Source organism: Chiloscyllium plagiosum, unplaced genomic scaffold (assembly GCF_037043375.1).
Source record: "Chiloscyllium plagiosum isolate Xiang-an unplaced genomic scaffold, Cpla_swu_hap1 HiC_scaffold_7, whole genome shotgun sequence".
Classification (NCBI taxonomy): Eukaryota; Metazoa; Chordata; class Chondrichthyes; order Orectolobiformes; family Hemiscylliidae; genus Chiloscyllium; species Chiloscyllium plagiosum.
In genome coordinates this window covers 113,736,718-113,757,498 of record NW_028270145.1, presented here as the reverse complement: position 1 = coordinate 113,757,498, position 20,781 = coordinate 113,736,718, and the positions used below count along the sequence as shown (strand labels likewise).

Sequence of the window (20,781 nt, the reverse complement as noted above, 5' to 3'; positions counted from 1 at the left end):
TGGAATTCCCTCCTTAACGATATTGTGAGACTACCTACAGCACATGGACTACAGTGATTCAAAAAGCTCACCAAAACCTTCTCAAGGGGTAACTGCACTACCAACACCGACATCTCATGAGTGAATACAAACTGCTGACAGAGATTACTCCTGAACAGTCTGGCTTCAATTTCAACACTTTGAGTCACAGAGATATACAGCACAGAATTGCTGTATATCTTTGAAAACAGCACCTTCTCTTCGGTCCATGATGTCCACACCAGTCATAATATCAACCTAACTTTTCTGATTTCATTTTCTAGTAATTGGTTCATTGTCTTGCAGGCTTCAGCATTGTCAGTGTGTATTTAAATGTTATAATTATATTTTAATGTCAGAAGGTTTGCCTCTTACTACCCTTACAGGCAGTGAGTTCCAGAATCCCACCACCCTCCGGCAGAAAATATTTTTCCTTACGGCCCTTATCTCCTGCCCTTACCTTAAATGTATACTGCCTGGTTATAGAACATAGAACGTAGAACAATACAGCACAGAACAGGCCCTTCGGCCCACGATGTTGTGCTGAACATTTGTCCTAGCTTAAGCACCTATCCATGAACCTATCCAATTGCTGCTTAAAGGTCACCAATGATTCTGACTCTGCCACTCCCACAGGCAGTGCATTCCATGCCCCTAACACTCTCTGGGGAAAGAACCTACCCCTGACATCCCCCCTATACCTTCCACCCTTCACCTTAAATTTATGTCCCCTTGTAACACTCTGTTGTACCCGGGGAAAAAGTCTCTGACTGTACTCTATCTATTCCCCTGATCATCTTATAAATCTCAATCAGGTCACCACTCATCCTTCGCCGTTCCAACGAGAAAAGGCCTAGCACTCTCAGCCTATCCTCGTACGACCTATTCTCCATTCCAGGAACATCCTGGTAAATCTCCTCTGCACCCTCTCCAAAGCTTCCACATCTTTCCTAAAGTGAGGCGACCAGAACTGCACACAGTACTCCAAATGTGGCCTTACCAAGGTCCTGTACAGCTGCAACATCACTTCACGACTCTTGAATTCAATCCCTCTGCTAATGAACCATAGGCCTTCTTACAAACTCTATCCACCTGAGTGGCAACTTTCAAAGAGCTATGAACATAGACCCCAAGATCCCTCTGCTCCTCCACCTTACTAAGAACCCTACCGTTAACCCTGTATTCCGCATTCTTATTTGTCCTTCCAAAATGGACAACCTCACATTTGACAGGGTTGAACTCCATCTGCCACTCCTCAGCCCAGCTCTGCATCATATCTAAGTCCCTTTGCAGCCGACAACAACCCTCCTCACTATCCACAACTCCACCAATCTTCGTATCGTCTGCAAATTTACTGACCCACCCTTCGACTCCCTCATCCAAGTCATTAATAAAAATTACAAACAGCAGAGGACCCAGAACTGATCCCTGCGGAACTCCACTTGTAACTGGGCTCCAGGCTGAATATTTACCATCTACCACCACTCTCTGACTTCGACCGGTTAGCCAGTTCTCTATCCAACTGGCCAAATTTCCCACTATCCCATGTCTCCTGACTTTCCCCATAAGCCTACCATGGGGAACCTTATCAGATGCCTTACTAAAATCCATATACGCTACATCCACTGCTCTACCCTCATCCACATGCTTGGTCACCTCTTCAAAGAATTCAATAAGACTTGTAAGGCAAGACCTACCCCTCACAAATCCGTGCTGGCTGTCCCTAATCAAGCAGTGTCTTTCCAGATACTCATCAATCCTATCCCTCAGTATCCTTTCCATTACTTTGCCTACCACTGAAGTAAGACTAACTGGCCTGTAATTCCCGGGGTTATCCCTATTCCCTTTTTTGAACAGGGGCACAACATTCGCCACTCTCCAGTCCCCTGGTACCACCCCTGTTGACAGTGAAGACGAAAAGATCATTGCCAACGGCTCTGCAATTTCCTCTCTTGCTTCCCACATAATCCTAGGATATATCCCGTCAGGCCCGGGGGACTTGTCTATCCTCAAGTTTTCCAAAATGCCCAACACATCTTCCTTCCTAACAAGTATCTCCTCTAGCTTACCAGTCCGTTTCATACTCTCCTCTTCAACAATACGGTCCCTCTCATTTGTAAACACTGAAGAAAAGTACTCATTCAAGACCTCTCCTCTCTCTTCTGACTCAATACACAGTCTCCCACTACTGTCCTTGATCGGACCTACCCTCGTTCTCGTCATTCTCATGTTTCTCACATACGCATAAAAGGCCTTGGGGTTATACTTGATCCTACCCGCCAAAGATTTTTCATGCCCTCTCTTAGCTCTCCTAATCCCTTTCTTCAGCTCCCTCCTGGCTATCCTGTATCCCTCCAACGCTCTGTCTGAACCTTGTTTCCTCAACCTTATGTAAGTCTCCTTCTTCCTCTTTACTAGACATTCAACCTCCCTCGTCAATCAAGGTTCCCTCACATGACCATCTCTTTCCTGCCTGACAGGTAAATACATATCAAGGACACGTCGTATCTGTTCCTTGAAAAAGTTGCACATTTCAATGACATCCTTCCCTGACAGCCTATGCTCCCAACTTATGCTCCTCAGATCCTGTCTTGCAGCATCTTATTTACCCTTCCCCCAATTGTACAACCTACCCTGTTGCACGCACCTATCTCTCTCCATAACCAAGGTGAAAGTCACAGAATTGTGGTCACCATCACCAAAATGATCATCCACTAACAAGCCCATCACTTGTCCCGGTTCATTACCGAGTACCAAATCCAATATGGCCTCCCCTCTGGTCGGACAATCTATATACTGAGTTAGAAAAGCTTCCTGGACACACTGCACAAACACTGCCCCATCCAATCTACTTGATCCAAAGAGCTTCCAATCAATATTTGGGAAGTTGAAATCGCCCATGACTACTACCCTGTGGCTTCTGCACCTTTCCAAAATCTGTTTCCCAATCTGTTTCTCCACATCTCTGCTGCTATTGGGGGGCCTATAGTAAACACCCAACAAGGTGACTCCTCCTTTCCTATTTCTGACTTCAGCCCATACTACCTCCAAAGGCAGATCCCCCTCGAACTGCCTTTCTGCAGCCATTATACCATTTATAATTAGCAACACCACACCCCCTCCTTTTTTACCACCCTCCCTAATCTTACTGAAACATCTGTAACCAGGAACCTCCAACAACCATTCCTGTCCCTCTTCTATCCACGTTTCCGTGATGGCCACAACATCATAGTCCCAAGTACCAATCCACGCCTTAAGTTCACCCATCTTATTTCTGATACTCCTTGCGTTGAAGTATACACACTTGAACCCATCTCTGTGTCTGCAAGTATTCCCTGTCAGTGCTACCTTTTCCACAGCCTCCCTACGTTCTTGGACATCCTGAAAAACAGCTAGCCTACTTGCTGGACTACAAGTCCGGATCCCATCCCCCTGCCAAATTAGTTTAAACCCCACCGAAGAGTGCTAGCAAACCTACCCCCAGGATATTGGTGCCCTTCTGGTTCAGGTGCAACCCGTCCTGCTTGTACAGGTCCCACCTTCCCCAGAATGCAGTCCAATTGTCCAAATTCCTGAAGCCCTCTCTCCTACACCATCCTTGCAGCCATGTGTTCAACTGCACACTCTCCCTATTCCTTGACTCACTGTCACGTGGCACCGGCAACAACCCAGAGATGACGACTCTGTCCGTCCTAGCTTTTAGCTTCCAGCCTAACTCCCTGAGCTCCTGAATGCCCCCCCCTCCACCCCTCTTCCTACCTATGTCGTTGGTGCCAATGTGCACCACGACTTCTGGCTGCACACCCTCCCCCTTAAAGATTCTGAAGACACGGTCCGAGATGTCTCGGACCCTGGCACCCGGGAGGCAAAAAACCAACCGAGATCCCTCCATCAAGAGAAAAAGCTATTTCCTCTCTTCCCTAATTATACCCAGAAGAACTGTATACATCTCAATCATGTTTTCTTTATAACAGAAAATTGAGAGGGGACAAGTCCAGCTCCTATGTCCAACTTCCCCTCATAACTGAAACTCTCCAGTCCAGGCAATATCCTGGTAAATCTTCTCTGCAACCTCTCCAATGCAATCACACCCCTCCTCTAATGCGGGATCCAGAACCACACACAATACTTGACCTGTGGCTTAACCATTGTTTTATACAGTTCCAGCATAACTACCCTGCTCTTAAACGCTTATGTATTGATTAATAAAGGCAAGTATCTCATATGCTTTCTTAACTTTATCTACCTGTCCCAATTCCTTAAGAGATCAGGGTCCATGCACACAGAGGTCCCTCTGATCCCCAGTAGGATCCTCCTATTCATCATATATTCCCTTGCCATATTTGTTCTGGCCACTGCATCACTTCACATTTATCCGTATTTAATTCCATTTGCTGCTGATCCACCCATTTGACTATACCGTCCAATCCTCCTGCACTTTAAGGCTATCCTCCTCATTATTTACCGTCCACGAATTTTTGTATCTACTTTTAAACTTGCCACAACCTCCTCTCTGTCTATGCTAATTTCTTCAGTTGTGTCACAGACCTTCCTTCTGATATCTATACCCATACTGTCCCTTTTACTAGTGAACATCAACCCAAAGTATTCATTTAGAACCCTGGCTGGGGGAGGCCTGAGGCCCCTGAAGAAGAGCCCCACAGACTCTGTGTTTATCCCACTATGGCGCGGGGGGGGGGAAGAATCCTTTCTGGTTATTCTGGTATTTTAGTGAATATAAGGTGAATGTTGTTGAGGGAACGGGGAGTACAGACAGCCATCTGGTGAGGGAGTCAAATTGGCAATGATTCCTGGCTTCATAGGCCTGGTGCATAGATTCCTGGAACGGCAGCACCTGCAGCAATGGTACAGCAGGGACACTTGGCTGCAGTAGGCCCAGAGTATGGACTCTTTCACTGGTGGTAGGTTGTCGACTGCAGCAATGCTGGTGCCTGGAGTAGGTGCTCCTGGCTGCAGTAGGCCCAGAACAGGGACCTTGCAGAAATACTTGAGTCATGTTTGGGACTGCGGCGATGAAGATTAACTCAACTTAAGTACTTCCTTTTTATTCTTTTGTAACTCAAAATGGTACTGGAATGTGGTGACAGACCACTTTTCATTGTATCTCCCTAGATATATATGCCAATAAATCAATCATTCAATTTCTGTTTGTTGTTTCAGATTTCCAGTATCTACAGTTCTTTGTTTTATTTTAGAGTTTATCTACCCCTTCCGATTCCTTAATTATCTATTAATACATCATTTGTCAGAGGAGGAAATACATGTGGACCTGTGCAAACTGTCCTTGAAATTGAGTGGTGAGAAAGGTAACACAATTTGTTACCACAAGGAATCATTCTGGCAAAAAATTTAGATGCATTTCAAAGTAAGTTAGAAAAACATGGTCAGGAGGAAGGAATGAAAGGATATGATAAGAGGTTAAGATAATGTGTTAATAGGAGGAATTCTGTCGAGAGACCAGATGAAAAAACCTCAGTAAATTTGAGGAGAAAGTGAATCAGATTGAGAGGGTAGGCCGTGCTGTTTCACAGACTATGAGAAAAGAACTGCCAAAATATTCCCTTCAGGACTCTCAGTTTACACAGAGTGGCATTGAGGCCTCGTTGATGTGGAGGAGAAGCTTTGCTATAACACACTGTCAGCCAGCTCCAGATTACATGCCGAGTGTAAACAGGATATGGAAGCCAGTATTGGACTGGGGCATACAAAGTTAAAAATCACACAATACCAGGTTATGGTCCAACAGGTTTAATTGGAAGCACTAGCTTTCGGAGCGCTGCTCCTTCATCAGGTGGTTGTGCTTCCGAAAGCTAGTGCTTCCAATTAAACCTGTTGGACCTGGTATTGTGTGATTTTTAACAATGTAAACAGGAACAGCTTTAAACAGACTGAGGCTTCTGGCCAAGCTCTCAATTCTGACCACTGGCACCTGGTGGCAGAAAACAGAACTTGCTAAACCAGTCAGGACTCAAAATTTTAACATGGGCAATAAAAACTTAAGAGAAAGTGAGGACTGCAGATGCTGGAGACCAGAGTTGAAAAATGTGTTGCTGGAAAAACACAGCAGGACAGGCACCATCCGAGGAGCAGAAGAATTGACGTTTCGGGCAAAAGCCCTTCTTGAGGAATGATGCTGGTGAGCCAAGTGGGCTGAGATAAAAGGTAGGTGGGAGGGAATTTGGGGGAGGGGCGCTGGGAATACGATAGGTGGAAGGAGGTGAGGGTGATAGGCCGAAGAGGGGGTGGGGAGGTAAGGTCGGGAAGAAGATTGCAGGTCAAGAGGGCGGTGCTGAATCCGGGAGTTGGGACTGAGATAAGGTAGGGGGAAGGGGAAATGAGGAAGCTGGAGAAATCTACATTCATCGCGTGTGGTTGGAGGGTTCCTAAGCGGAAGATGAGGCGCTCTTCCTCCAGGCGTCGTATGGTCAGGGTCTGGCGGTGGAGGAGGCCAAGGACCTGCATGTCCTTGGCGGAGTGGGAGGGGGAGTTAAAGTGTGTTGGTTGGTGCAGGTGTCCCAGAGGTGTTCCCTGAAACGTTCCGCAAGTAGGCGGCCTGTCTCCCCAATGTAGAGGAGACCACATCGGGTGCAGCGAATACAGTAAATGATGTGTGTGGAGGTGCAGGTGAATTTGCGGCGGATATGGAAAGATCCATTGGGGCCTTGGAGGGAGGTGAGGGGGGAGGTGTGGGCGCAAGTTTTGCACTTCTTGCGGTTGCAGGGGAAGGTGCCGGGAGTGGAGGTTGGGTTGGTGGGGGGTGTGGACCTGACGAGGGAGTTGCGGAGGGAATGGTCTCTCCGGACCACTTAATTCAACCAAATTGACCCGTCATTTAAAAACACTCAATTTCGAACCCAAACTGGTATATTTCAGTTCCTCACCTCCTGGATCATATACTGATGGTTGTCTCTTAATCCTCTCTCAGGAAGATATCTGTACACAGACAAGTGTCTCTCAATTATACAATGTGGCAAAGATTAGTAGAAGGCTGAGGATTGGGAAGCCTTTAAAGACCAGCAGAGTCATAGAGATGTACAGCATGGAAACAGATCCTTCGGTCCAACTCATCCATGCCAACCAGACTCCTAACCTAATGTAGTCCCATTTGCCAGCACTTGGCCCATATCCCTCTCTACCCCTTCTATTCATAGAGTCAGAGATGTACAGCACAGAAACAGACCCTTCGGTCCAACTCGTCCAGGCCGACCAGCTATCCCAACACAATCTAGGCCTACTTGCCAGCACCCGGCCCATATCCCTTCAAACCCTTCCTATTCATATACCCATCCAATGCCTTTTAAATGTTGCAATTGTACCAACCTCCACCACTTCCTCTGGCAGCTCAATCCATGCACCACCATCTGCATAAAAAAGTTGCCCCTTAAGTCTCTTTTATATCTTTCCCCTCTCACCTTAAACTTATGCCCTCTAGTTCTGGACACCCCCACTCCAGGGAAGAGACCTTGACTATCTATCCTATCCATGCCCCTCATGATTTTATAAACTTCTATGAGGTCACCCCTCAAGCTCCGACGCTCCAGGGAAAACAGCCCCAGCCTATTCAGTCTTCCTTATAGCTCAAACCCTCCAACCCTGGCAACATCCTTGTAAATCTTTTCCGAACTCTTTCAAGTTTCACAATAGCCTGTCAATATGAGGGAGACCAGAATTGCACACAATATTCCATAAGTGGCCTAATTAATGTCCCGTACAGCTGCAATATGACCTCCCAACTCCTATTCTCAATGCTCTAATAAAGAAAAGCTTCACTATCCTATCTACCTGAGATTCCACTTTCAAGGAATTATGAACTTGCACTACAAGATCTCTTTGTTCAGCAGGACCTTACCATTAAGTGTGTAAGTACTGCTCTGACATCTACAAATCCAACTCCCACAACTACTTGGACTACACCTCCTCCCACTCTGCCTCTTGTAAAAATGTAATCCCTCATTCGCAATTCCTCCGCCTCCGTCGCATCGGCTCCCAGGAGGACCATAGAACATAGAACATAGAAGAATAAAGCGCAGTACAGGCCCTTCGGCCCTCGATGTTGCGCCGATCCAAGCCCACCTAACCTACACTAGCCCACTATCCTCCATATGCCTATCCAATGCCCACTTAAATGCCCATAATGAGGGAGAGTCCACCACTGCTACTGGCAGGGCATTCCATGAACTCACGACTCGCTGAGTAAAGAACCCACCCCTAACATCTGTCCTATACCTACCCCCCCTTAATTTTAAGCTATGCCCCCTTGTAACAGCTGACTCCATACGTGGAAAAAGTTTCTCACTGTCGACCCTGTCTAAACCCCTAATCATCTTGTACACCTCTATCAAGTCACCCCTAAACCTTCTTTTCTCCAATGAAAACAACCCCAAGTGCCTCAGCCTTTCCTCATACGATCTTCCTACCATACCAGGCAACATCCTGGTAAACCTCCTCTGCACCCGTTCCAGTGCCTCCACATCCTTCCTATAGTATGGCGACCAAAACTGCACACAATACTCCAGATGTGGCCGCACCAGAGTCTTATACAACTGCAACATGACCTCAGGACTCCGGAACTCAATTCCTCTACCAATAAAAGCCAGTACGCCATATGCCTTCTTCACCACACTATTTACCTGGGTGGCAACTTTCAAAGATCTGTGTACATGGACACCAAGATCCCTCTGCTCATCCACACTACCAAGTATCTGACCATTAGCCCAGTACCCCATCTTTTTGTTACTCACAGAACACATGAGATGGCCTCCTTTTTTAAAGACCACAATTTACATATATCCCCCATCCGGCGCATCTAATCCACTTCCTGCACCTCTGCCCTCGAACCCCACCCCTCCAACTGCATGAAGGACAAAAACCCCCTGGTCCTCACCTTCCACCCACCAATTTCCGCATACATCACATCATCCTCCACAATTTTCCACCACCTTCAAACAGACCCCATCCACAAGAGATATATTTCCCTCCCACCCCTACCACTTTCCATAAAGACCATTCCCTCCGTGACTCCCTTGTCAGGCCCTCGCTCCCCACCAACCCACTCCCACTGCCACACCCCCCCCCACCCCGAATAACTTCCCCTGCCACCGCAGGAATTGTAAAACCTCCGTCCAAGGCCCCAAAGGAACCTTCCACAGCCATCAGAGACCTGCACTACCACACGTCATTTACTGTATCCATTGCTCCCGATGTGGTCTCCTCTACATTGGGGAGACAGAACGCCTACTTGCATAGCACTTCAGAGAACATCTCTGGAACACCCGCACAAACCAACCCCACCGTCCTGTGGCCGAACACTTCAACTCCTCTTCCCACTCCGCCAAGGACATGCAGGTCTTCGGCCTTCTCCATCGCCACCCCGTAGAACTACCTGACGCCTGTAGGAAGAATGCCTCATCATCCACCTTGGGATCCTCCAACCCTATGGCATCAATGTAGATTTCAGCAGTTTCCTCATTTTCCCCCACCCCCACCTTATCCTAGTTCCAACCTTCCAACTCGGCACTGCCCTCATGACCTGTCCTAATTGTCCATCTTCCTTTCAACTTATCCGCTCCACTCCCACCTCCGACCTATCATCTTTACCCCCACCTCCATCAACCTATTGCACTCTCAGCTACCTTCCTCCCAGCCCCACCCCCTCCCATTTATCTCTCCACCCCTTTGGCCCACAGCCTCATTCCTGATGAAGTGCTTTTGTCCGAAACATCGATTCTCCTGCTCCTCAGATGCTGCCTGACCTGCTGTGTTCTTCCAGCACCACACTCTTGACTCTTCCGGTGCAAATACAAATAACGGCATCTATCCTGGCAAGGTGGAAAATTGCCCAGTTACGTCCTGTAAACAAAAAACAGGACATATCCAATCTGGCCAATTACCATAATCAGTCTATTCTCGAACATCAGTGATGATGTAAAGTGATGGAAGATATCATCAATAGTGCGATCAAGCAGAACCTGCTCTGCAAAAACCGGCCCACTGAAGCCCAGTTCTGCCAGGGGCACTCAGCTCCTAACTTCGTTTCAGCCTTCGTGCAAACATGGACAAAAGTATTGAATTCAGAGGTGTGGCACGAAGGAGCCTTAGCAAAACTGGGATTGATGGGTATTGGTGGCAAACTCTCCACAGGTTGGAATCATACCTGGCACATGGGAAGATAGTGTGCTTGTTGGAGATCAGTCATCTCAGCTCCAGGACATCTCTGCAGGAGTGGTTCAGGGTAGTGTCCTAGGCCCAACCATCTTCAGCTGCTTCACCAATGAACTCTCCTCCATCACAAGGTCAGAAGTGAGGATGTTCGCCGATGATTGAGTTATTATTCACAACTCCTCAGATATTGAAACAGTCCACATTCAAATTCAACAAAGCCTATATAATATCCAAGCTTGGCAAGCTACACTTTTACTACACAAATACCTGCATTGACCATCTCCAATCTAACCATCACCCCTTGACATTCATTGGTGTTACCATTACTGATTCCCCCACTATCAACATCTGAGGAGTTACCATTGACCAGAGATTCAATGGGGGTTGCCATATTAGCAAAGTGACTGCGAGAGAAGGTCAGAGTCTGGGAATACTGCAGTGAATGATTCATCTTCTGATTCCCAAAGGCTGTGCACCATCTGCAAGGCACAAGTCAGGAGTGTGATGGAATACTCCCCACGTGCCAGGATGAGGGCAGCTCCAACAACACTCAAGAAAACTGACATAATCGAGGACAAAGTAACCCTCTTGACTGACACCACATCTACACCTTCCATCACTGATGCGCAGTAGCAGCATGGAGTATCTACAAGATGCACTGCAGAAATTCACCTAAGATCCTTAGACAGCACCTTCCAAACCCATAGCCACTTCCATCCAAAAGAACAAGGGTAGCAGATACAACAGAACACCACTACCTCGCAAGTTCTCCTCCAAGCATGCCATTTACAAGCTTGTTGATGATACCACCATAGTCGGTCAAATCTCAGATGGCGACGAAACAGACTACAGACGGGAGGTGGAAGCCTGGAAAAATGGTGCACTGAGAACAACCTAGCTCTCAATGCTGGTAAAACCAAGGAACTCATTATTGACTTTCAGCGGGATGTCACTCATGCCCCCCTACACATTAACAGCACAGAGGTGGAATGAGTGAAGAGTGTCAAGCTCCTGGGAGTGGTTATCCACAACAGGCTTTCTTGGACTCTTCATGTGGACGCACAGGTTACAAAGGCCCAACAATGTCTCTTCTTCCTCAGGCAGCTGAGGAAATTTGGCATGACGGCGAATACCTTTGCCAACTTTTATACGCTATTGAGAGCATTCTGTCTGGATGTATCACTGCTTGGTATGGCAACTGTACCATTCAAGATCGGAGACAGTTACAGAGAGTGGTGAACTTGGCCCAGACAATCATAAAGGCCAACCTCCCATCTACAGAATCCATCTACCAGGCCCGCTGTCAAGGAAAGGCCACCAGCATTCTCAAAGATCCATCCCACCCTGGCAATGCTTTTCTACTCCCTCTACCGTTGGGGAGAAGGTACAGAAGCCTGAACACATACTAGCTGGTTTTGAAACAATTTCTACCCGAATGTTGTAAGCATACCGAATGGACTCTCAAACTCTTAACATTTGCCTGTACCTGTGTTTTGGTTTTTGCCGCTGTTTACCTATTATTTACTTATCTATGCTATTTAATCTGCCTGTATTGCTCGCAAGACAAATGTTCTTCATTGTCTGGATTAGAGTGGTGCTGGAAAAGCACAGCAGGTAAGGCAGCATCCGAGGAGCAGGAAAATCAACGTTTCGGGCAAGAGCCCTTCATCAGGAACAGAGTCTTTTCCAGCATCTGCAGTCCTTGTTTTTACAAAGTTTTTTCGCTGTGCCTCGGTACACGTTACAATAAGTTCAATTCAAGCATTCACCATCCTGACTTGGAAATATATGGCCTGTCGCTGGGTCAAAATCCTGGAATTCCCTACAGTGTGCACCAACCTACATCATTTGGTCTACTGTGGCTCAAGAAGGCAGCTCACCACCACCTTCTCAAGGACAACCAGGGACGGGTGATAAATGCTGACCAGCCAACAAAGCCCATGTCCCATAAATGAATTTTAAAAACCCTCTTGCAATTAACGCCAACTTACTATTTGCCTTCCTAACTGCTTGCTTCCCCCTCATTGACTTTCATTGACTGGTGTACAAAGACATCTGATCCCTTTGTACATTCACATCTTCCAATATATCACCACTGAAATAATACTCTTTATTATGTTTGTGGTTAACTAGAACCATAAATGGAACTCGAGGTAGATGGACGGTAACATGAACAGAAAATACTTTATTGTAGGTCTCTCAGTTCCATAATTGGTTTTAGATCACCTCCCCTAACTTCTACCATCAGGTCACCTGATCTGCACTCTCAAGCACACATCCAACCACATACATAACAACCTTCCCCCTTTATTCCAATACTCCACTTAATATGTATATGTTCAACAATTATAAACTATTATACAGGCACTGTAGCTAACATATGTACATCATCAGGAATATTTACAAAAAAAAGGAAAAAGAAAACCACCCTTCCATAGTCTACACTGCCATGATCAGCCTCTCAGGGGGTTGGTGATTCCTAGAAGACAATCTCCTCATCTCAGGTACATCCCTCTTTGACTGGCTGTTGCTATCCTTTCAAGCTATTGTTGTTTGCTACCTGAGTATGGCCAACCCTAGCTCAAATACACATGACTTGATCGACGTCACTGGACCCATCTGGACTGGTTCGATATTCTGAGGGGCCTACCTCCTTGGTGAAGTGCAGTGGCTGATACGCGCTTCTCCTCCAGACCAGATCATCCCTAGTCTGAACCAAATATCACAACGTTCCTGTTTAAACCACCATCACCATGGGATCCACTCATCTCTAGATGAACAATTTTGGGCTATTTGGAATCCCCTCTACTGAGAGGTTCCTGCCCTTCTGACCATATGCCCTTCTTGGTTTTAGTTTACCACCTCTCTGGTCTCTTCCGGCTGCAGTAAGTCAAACACTGTTCTCAGCTGACAGTTGAACACTAAGGTCATCAGTGAGCTGAGCATGGGTTGTCACGTGACGTGTCCCTGTACATGCTGAAGAGCTTGTTGAGTTGAGGAAGTTAAAACGTCACGGGTGGGGGGTGCAGTTCCATGCTTTTCTTCTCTTCCAGGGCACACTGGGGACTTTAGGGTTAAAAATCCCACTACCAAAAAAACTTACTGCAACAGCAACTGAAAGCCTGTACTCTTTCAATCCAAACATGTGGATTCCCCCCATTCCACGCAAGGACTAACAGCCCTGGCCCCAACCTAGTTAGCTGCCTCCCTCTCCCATTGTCTCACTTCCCCTCCATATTAACTTAGGTATGTGAATCCCCCCAGTTACCTCACTTCCATTTAGCATAGGTATGTGAATCCCCATTCACTTCCCCTCCATATTAACTTAGATATGTGAATCCCCCCCAGTTACCTCACCTCCATATTAGCATAGGTATGTGAGTTCCTCATTTGTAGCAGGCAACCTTTCTGCTTTAATTCCTTTCCATTAACTCATAATCATGGGAGATACAAAAATCGGTTTCTATAATCTACTCACACATTATTTCAGGACATCAACATTCATCAGGTTTTGTAAAATCATAATTGCCTACTTTAAATTATGTGATGTCAGTCATCCATGTGACTGATAAGTCTTTATTCAATTCCTATAAAATATACTGTCTCTGGGTGTAAGGCAGAGATTTGTGAAGAAGAGCCGCTACAAGTAGGCACTCTGCTACTTTGGTGACGCTTTGAATCTCCCTCCGGCTGTCTGATAATAAAGCTACCGCTGTTGAACAGAAAACTTCTGTCGTCCGGATTTGTGGAACAAAGCAGACATCAACAGAGTTACCGTCCTAAAGAATCCTCCCCTGTGAAGCCTATGAGGACTGTTTCAAGGTTTATCTGAGTTTCTTTGCCTGGTTGTTCATCACAGGTTGAATTGGAGCCAATCTCATGTCTGCCTCTGTGATTTTCCAGATAGTCTTAGAACTCCTGTGCCACAAACTGTAGACCATTGTCACTCACCACTTGTTCAGGATTCCTGAGCCTAGCGAAATTCCATCTTGTTGGTCTATCATTGCTTCTGCTGATACTGACTTCATGACTGCCATTTCAGGCTACCTGGAGTGGGCATCCACCACTATTAATAACATCTGTCCCTCTACTGGCCTGTGAAATCGATGTGAATCTACTGCCACAATGATGGAGGCCATTCCCTTGGGTGAAGGGGCATCAACAGTAGTGTGTTCCTTATGAATAGGCAGGATTTGCTTGATTCTATTTTCTCCTCAATCTCATACTCCATCTTTGCCTACCAAAGCTAGTTCCTGACTATCTTTTGCATTCACACCATGCCAGGATGCCCTTGCTGCACTTGTTTCTGCACCTATCCTCTTAACGGGGGAAGGTTAACAACTCTCATTCCCCACATTAAACACCCATCTGATATGGACAACTTGCACTCCTGGACAGGTAAGGGCATGAATCTGGGTGATTTCTATGACAAGTCCTTCCTCTCAGGACTAAAACCACCATGAGTGTCAAGACCAGGTCTTTCCAGTTGGCATGCTGCACCTGGTTCGCTGAAAGTGGTACCTTGTCTTCCTGAGAAAGGTATATAATTTTCAGGTTCCAATTGAGAATATCCTCATTTACAGGTAGTGGTAATCTTGACAAAGCATCTGCATTTCTGTGCTTCTCTGACTGTCGGTATCTTATCTTACAAGTCGGCTGACAGAGCCTGGTGAAGGACTTTTGCCCAAAACGTTGATTTTCCTGCTTCTTGGATGCTGCCTGACCGGCTGTGCTTTTCCAGCACCACACCCTTGGCTCTAATCTCCAGCATTTGCAGTATTCACTTTTGCCTGCCTGATTGAGTTAATGCGCATCTCTGCAGGTATGCTGCCACCAGTGACGGTACTCCTGTATAATGACCAAAAATGGTTAGTGGCCTGTGGTCTGTCAACAGCACGAAGTGCCTGCCATACAGGAAATGGGTGAACTTCTTTAACATCAAACATGATGCCCAATCCTTCCTTTTCCACTTGGGTATACTTCCCCTCCAGCTTCATTAGTGACCTTTATGCAAGCACAATGGGCCTTTCCTCTTCATTTGGCAAGACGTGTAAGAGTACAGCGATGACCCCAAAAGGTGAGGTATCACATGCCAACTGCAAGCGGCAACTTTGGGTCGAAATGAGTCAACACTCCCCATCTTTTTTAAGGCTTGCTTTACCTCCTGATAAGCCTCCTCAGCTTTCTGGGTCAATTTTCACGGCTGCCCTTCCCCCAACAACCGATGCTCGAGCTTTAGCACAATGGCCAGATCAGACACGAATTTGTCGCCGTAATTTATGAGTCCCAAGAATAATCTCAGCTGAGATACATTCTCTGGTCTAGGAGCCTTCATGATAGCTTCCAATTTCTTGGGCGCCTTGTGTGGTCCGGGTACACAGCCCACGTACCCTGCTCTCATCATCACCTAGTTCTTGACATCTCTGATGATAGGCTGGCTATCAATATCCACTTCAAACCCATCAACTCCCACAGTTACCTTGACTATACATCCTCACACCCTGTTTGCTGTAAAGATTCTATTCAATTCTCCTAGTTCCTCGGTCTCCGTCACATCTCTTCCAATGATGTAAACTTCAACAAAGGACCCACCAAAATATTCACCTTCTTTCTCAACCATGAATTCTCCACCACTGTGTTGACAGGGCTCTCAGACCCATCTACAGTACTTCGGCCCTCACTCATTCTTTTCCATCCCATAAAAGCGATAGGGTACCCCTTGTCCTCACCTACCACCTCACAAGCATCCACATCCAAAAGATCATTAGTTTGCCATTTCTGCCATCTTCCACTAGATGTCATCATCAGACATATATTTCCCCTCTTCCCTTGTCAGCCTTTCACCGGGACCATTCCCTCCAGGACACCTTAGTTCACTCCTTCTTCACTCCCAACATTTCCTCACACTCCACAGCACCTTCTCATGCAATTACAGAAGATGTAACACCCACCTGTTTACAGAACAACCTTGATTATCCAAACAGCAATTATCCGAATTTCGGATTATCCGAACAGGATCTCAAGGTCCCGTTAAAACGCCATCCTTTATCCGAACAATCTGTTATTCAAATAAAACACTCCCCGCCTGTCTCATTCGGATAAGAGGTTGTTCTGTACTTCCTCCCTTCTCACTAACCAAGCCCCCAGACGCACCTTCCAGGTAAAGCATAGATTTACGTTCACCTCACTCAATTCTCATCTACTGTATTTGCTGCTCACAATGTGGTCTTATCTACACTGGAGAGACAAAGCACAGACTGGGCAACCACTTTGCAAAACACATACGTTCTGTCTGCAAAAATGACCCTGATCTTCCATCTCTGTCTGCCATTTCATCACACCATTGTCTTCCCTGGTCAACATCTCTGTCTCAGGCTTGCTGTCGTGCTCCAGCAAAAGTCAGCACAAGCTGGAAGAACAACAACCCATGTTTCATTTGGGAACTCTGCAGCTTCCGGACTCAAGTTCAAATTCAGCAATTTTAGGTCTTGTGCACTATGTACTTACCCCAACCCCCACACATTAGACACATGGGCTGCTACCACAAACAACCCATTGTCAGCCACTAACACTTCCCATTAACTAGGTTAAAAACAATGACTGCAGATGCTGGAAACCAGATTCTGGATTAGTGCTGGAACAGCACAGAAGTTCAGGCAGCATCCAAGGAGCAGTAAAATCGACTTTTCGGGCAAAAGCCCTTCATCAGGAATAAAGGCAGAGAGCCTGAAGCGTGGAGAGATAAGCTAGAGGAGGGTGGGGGTGGGGAGTAAGTAGCATAGAGTACAATGGGTGAGTGGGGGAGGGGATGAAGGTGATAGGTCAGGGAGGAGGGTGGAGTGGATAGGTGGAAAAGAAGATAGACAGGTAGGACAAGTCATGGGGACAGTGCTGAGCTGGAAGTTTGGAACTAGGGTGAGGTGGGGGAAAGGGAAATGAGGAAACTGTTGAAGTCCCTGGGGTTGAAATGTTCCAAGGGGGAAGATGAGGCGTTCTTCCTCCAGGCGTCTGGTGGTGAGGGAGCGGGGGTGAAGGAGGCCCAGGACCTCCATGTCCTCGGCAGAGAGGGAGGGGGAGTTAAAATGTTGGGCCACAGAGCGGTGTGGTTGATTGGCACGGGTGTCTCGGAGACGTTCCCTAAAGCGCTCTGCTAGGAGGTGTCCAGTCTCCCCAATGTAGAGAAGACCGCATCGGGAGTAACGGATACAATAAATGATATTAGTGGATGTGCAGGTAAAACTTTGATGGATGTGGAAGGCTCCTTTAGGGTCTTGGATTGAGGTGAGGGAGGAGGTGTGGGCGCAGGTTTTGCAGTTCCTGCGGTGGCAGGGGAAGGTGCCAGGATGGGAGGGTGGGTTGTAGGGAGGCGTGGACCTGACCAGGTAGTCACGGAGGGAACAGTCTTTGTGGAAGGCGGAAAGGGGTGTGGAGGGAAATATATCCCTGGTGGTGAGGTCTTTTTGGAGGTGGCGGAAATGTCAGCGGATGATTTGGTTTATGCGAAGGTTGGTAGGGTGGAAGGTGAGCACCAGGGGCATTCTGTCCTTGTTGCGGTTTGAGGGGTGGGGTCTGAGGGCGGAGGTGCGGGATGTGGACGAGATGCGTTGGAGGGCATCTTTAACCACGTGGGAAGGGAAATTGCGGTCTCTAAAGAAGGAGGCCATCTGGTGTGTTCTGTGGTGGAACTGGTCCTCCTGGGAGCAGATCCGGCGGAGGCGAATGAATTGGGAATACGGGATGGCATTTTTGCAAGAGGTAGGGTGGGAAGAGGTGTAATCCAGGTAGCTGTGGGAGTCGGTGGGTTTGTAAAAAATGTCAGTGTCAAGTCGGTCGTCATTAATGGAGATGGAGAGGTCCAGGAAGGGGAGGGAAGTGTCAGAGATGGTCCAGGTAAATTTAAGGTCAGGGTGGAATGTGTTGGTGAAGTTGATGAATTGCTCAACCTCCTCGCAGGAGCACGAGGTGGCGCCAATGCAGTCATCAATGTAGCGGAGGAAGAGGTGGGGAGTGGTGCCGGTGTAATTACGGAAGATCGACTGTTCTATGTAGCCAACAAAGAGACAGGCATAGCTGGGGTCCATACGTGTGCCCATGGCTATCCCTTTGGTCTGGAGGAAGTGGGAGGATTCAAAGGAGAAATTGTTAAGGGTGAGGACCAGTTTGGCCAAAGGAATGAGAGTGTCGGTGGAAGGGTACTGTTGGGGATGTCGGGAGAGGAAAAAACGGAGGGCTTGGAGGCCCTGGTCATGGCGGATGGAGGTGTAGAGGGATTGGATATCCATGGTGAAGATGAGGCGTTGGGGGCCGGGGAAACAGAAGTCTTGGAGGATGTGGAGGGCGTGGGTGGTGTCTCGAACGTATGTGGGGAGTTCCTGGACTAGGGGGGGGATAGGACAGTGTCGAGGTAGGTAGAGATGAGTTCAGTGGGGCATGGGCATGCTGAGACAATGGGTCGGCCAAGGTGGTCAGGCTTGTGGATCTTGGGAAGGAGGTAGAACCGGGCAGTGCAGGGTTCCCGGACTATGAGGTTGGAAGTTGTGGGTGGGAGATCTCCTGAGGTGATGAGGTTCTGTATGGTCTGGGAGATGATGGTTTGGTGATGAGGGGGAGGGGTCATGGTCGAAGGGGCGGTAGGAAGAGGTGTCCTCGAGTTGGCATTTGGCTTCAGCGGTGTAGAGGTCAGTGCGCCAGACTACCACTACGCCCTCTTTATCTGCTGGCTTGATGGTGAGGTTGGGATTGGAGCAGAGGGATTGGAGGGCTGCACATTGTGAGAGTGAGAGGTTGGAGTGGGGGAGGGGGAAGACAGGTTGAGGTGGTTAATGTCCCAGCGGCACTTGGAAATGAAGAGGTCGAGGGCAGGTAATAGGCCAGCGCGGGGTGTCCAGGTGGATGCAGTGTGTTGACTTTCCATTAACTACTGATTCTCCCAGGTTGACTGTTACACATTCCTTTGTCTGCCCAACTGTTCTTTCCTCTCTCTAGGCTCCACCTAAACCTATCATTTACTCCTCCCCACCTTTTCTAGAATATATACACCAACCTTATCCAGCTGCAATCAGTTCTGAAGAAGAGTCACTGGACCCAATACGGTAACTCTGATTTCTCTCCACAGATGCTGCCAGACCTGCTGAGCTTCTCTCGGAATTTCTGTTCCACAATTCTTTGACTTTTTTCCATCCTTACTGTCTTATCCTCTAATTTGGGAAAAACCCAGAAATGAACAGCTTCATCCCTTACAAGACAGAATTTTTAACCAAATATGAAGTTAAGACTGTCATGACGACTATGCCAATTGTTGGAAAAACCCATCTGGTTCACTAATGTCCTTTACGGAAGGAAACTTCCATCCTTACCTGGTCAGGCCTACATGTGACTCCAGACCCACACTGATGTGGTTGACTACTAACTGCCCTCTGGGATAGGCAATAAAGGTCGGCCTGGTCAGTAACGCCCTCATACCTTGAATGAATAAAAAACCCTGCTGACTCTGGGCCTTCTGCTTCTCCTGCAGACCCAGCTGTCTGCCTGGCTGGCAACTTCTACCTTAAAGACCACTCCCTCCGTGACTCCCTCGTCAGATCCACACCCCCCACCAATCCAACCTCCACTCCCGGCACCTTCCCCTGCAACTGCAGGAGGTGCAAGACTTGCGCCCACACCTCCCCCCTCACCTCCCTCCAAGGCCCCAAAGGAAACTTCCATATCCGCCACAGATTCACCTGCACCTCCACACACATCATCTATTGCATCCTCTGCACCCGATGTGGCCTCCTCTATATTGGGGAGACAGGCCGGCTACTTGCGGAGCGTTTCAGAGAACACCTCTGGGACACCCGGACCAACCAACCCAACCACCCTGTGGCTCAACACTTCAACTCCCCCTCCTACTCCACCAAGGATATGCAGGTCTTTGGACTCCTCCATCGCCAGACCACAACAACACGACGGTTGGAGGAAGAGCGCCTCATCTTCCGCCTAGGAACCCTCCAACCACAAGGGATGAACTCGGATTTCACCAGTTTCCTCATTTCCCCTCCCCCCACCTTGTCTCAGTCAAATCCATCGAATTCAGCACCGCCTTCCTAACCTGCAATCTTCTTCCTGACCTCTTCGCCCCCACCCCAGTCTGACCTATCACCCTCACCTTGACCTCTTTCCACCTATCACATTTCCGACGCCCCTCCCCCAAGTCCCTCCTCCCTACCTTTTATCTTAGCCTGCTGGACAAACTTTCCTCATTCCTGAAGAACGGCTTATGCCCGAAACGTCGATTCTCCTGTTCCCTGGATGCTGCCTGACCTGCTGCGCTTTTCCAGCAACACATTTTCAGCTCTGATCTCCAGCATCTGCAGTCCTCACTTTCTCCTCAACTCCTACCTTATGCCTTGCCCACTGAATTGACTCCTTTTGACACCCTTTCTCTTGCTTGAGTTATATCTGGCAATTTTGGACAATTTCGCCTACTTGCTTACACCTGCAGCACTGAGCTCCTCAAGGCCAATATATTGATTCCTTGTGACCACTTTTGCCACATCGGCAGCAGTCTACAGTTGGTATCAAATTCTGTTGAGTATCTGA

General features: G+C 47.7%; 1 protein-coding gene across 17 annotated transcripts in view; it reads right to left on the bottom strand.

Annotated features, from left to right (window-relative positions):
• The window catches only part of obsl1a (obscurin like cytoskeletal adaptor 1a), a 306,290-nt gene that overhangs the window by 5,510 nt on the left and 279,999 nt on the right, over positions 1-20,781 (bottom strand). The window lies entirely within an intron of this gene.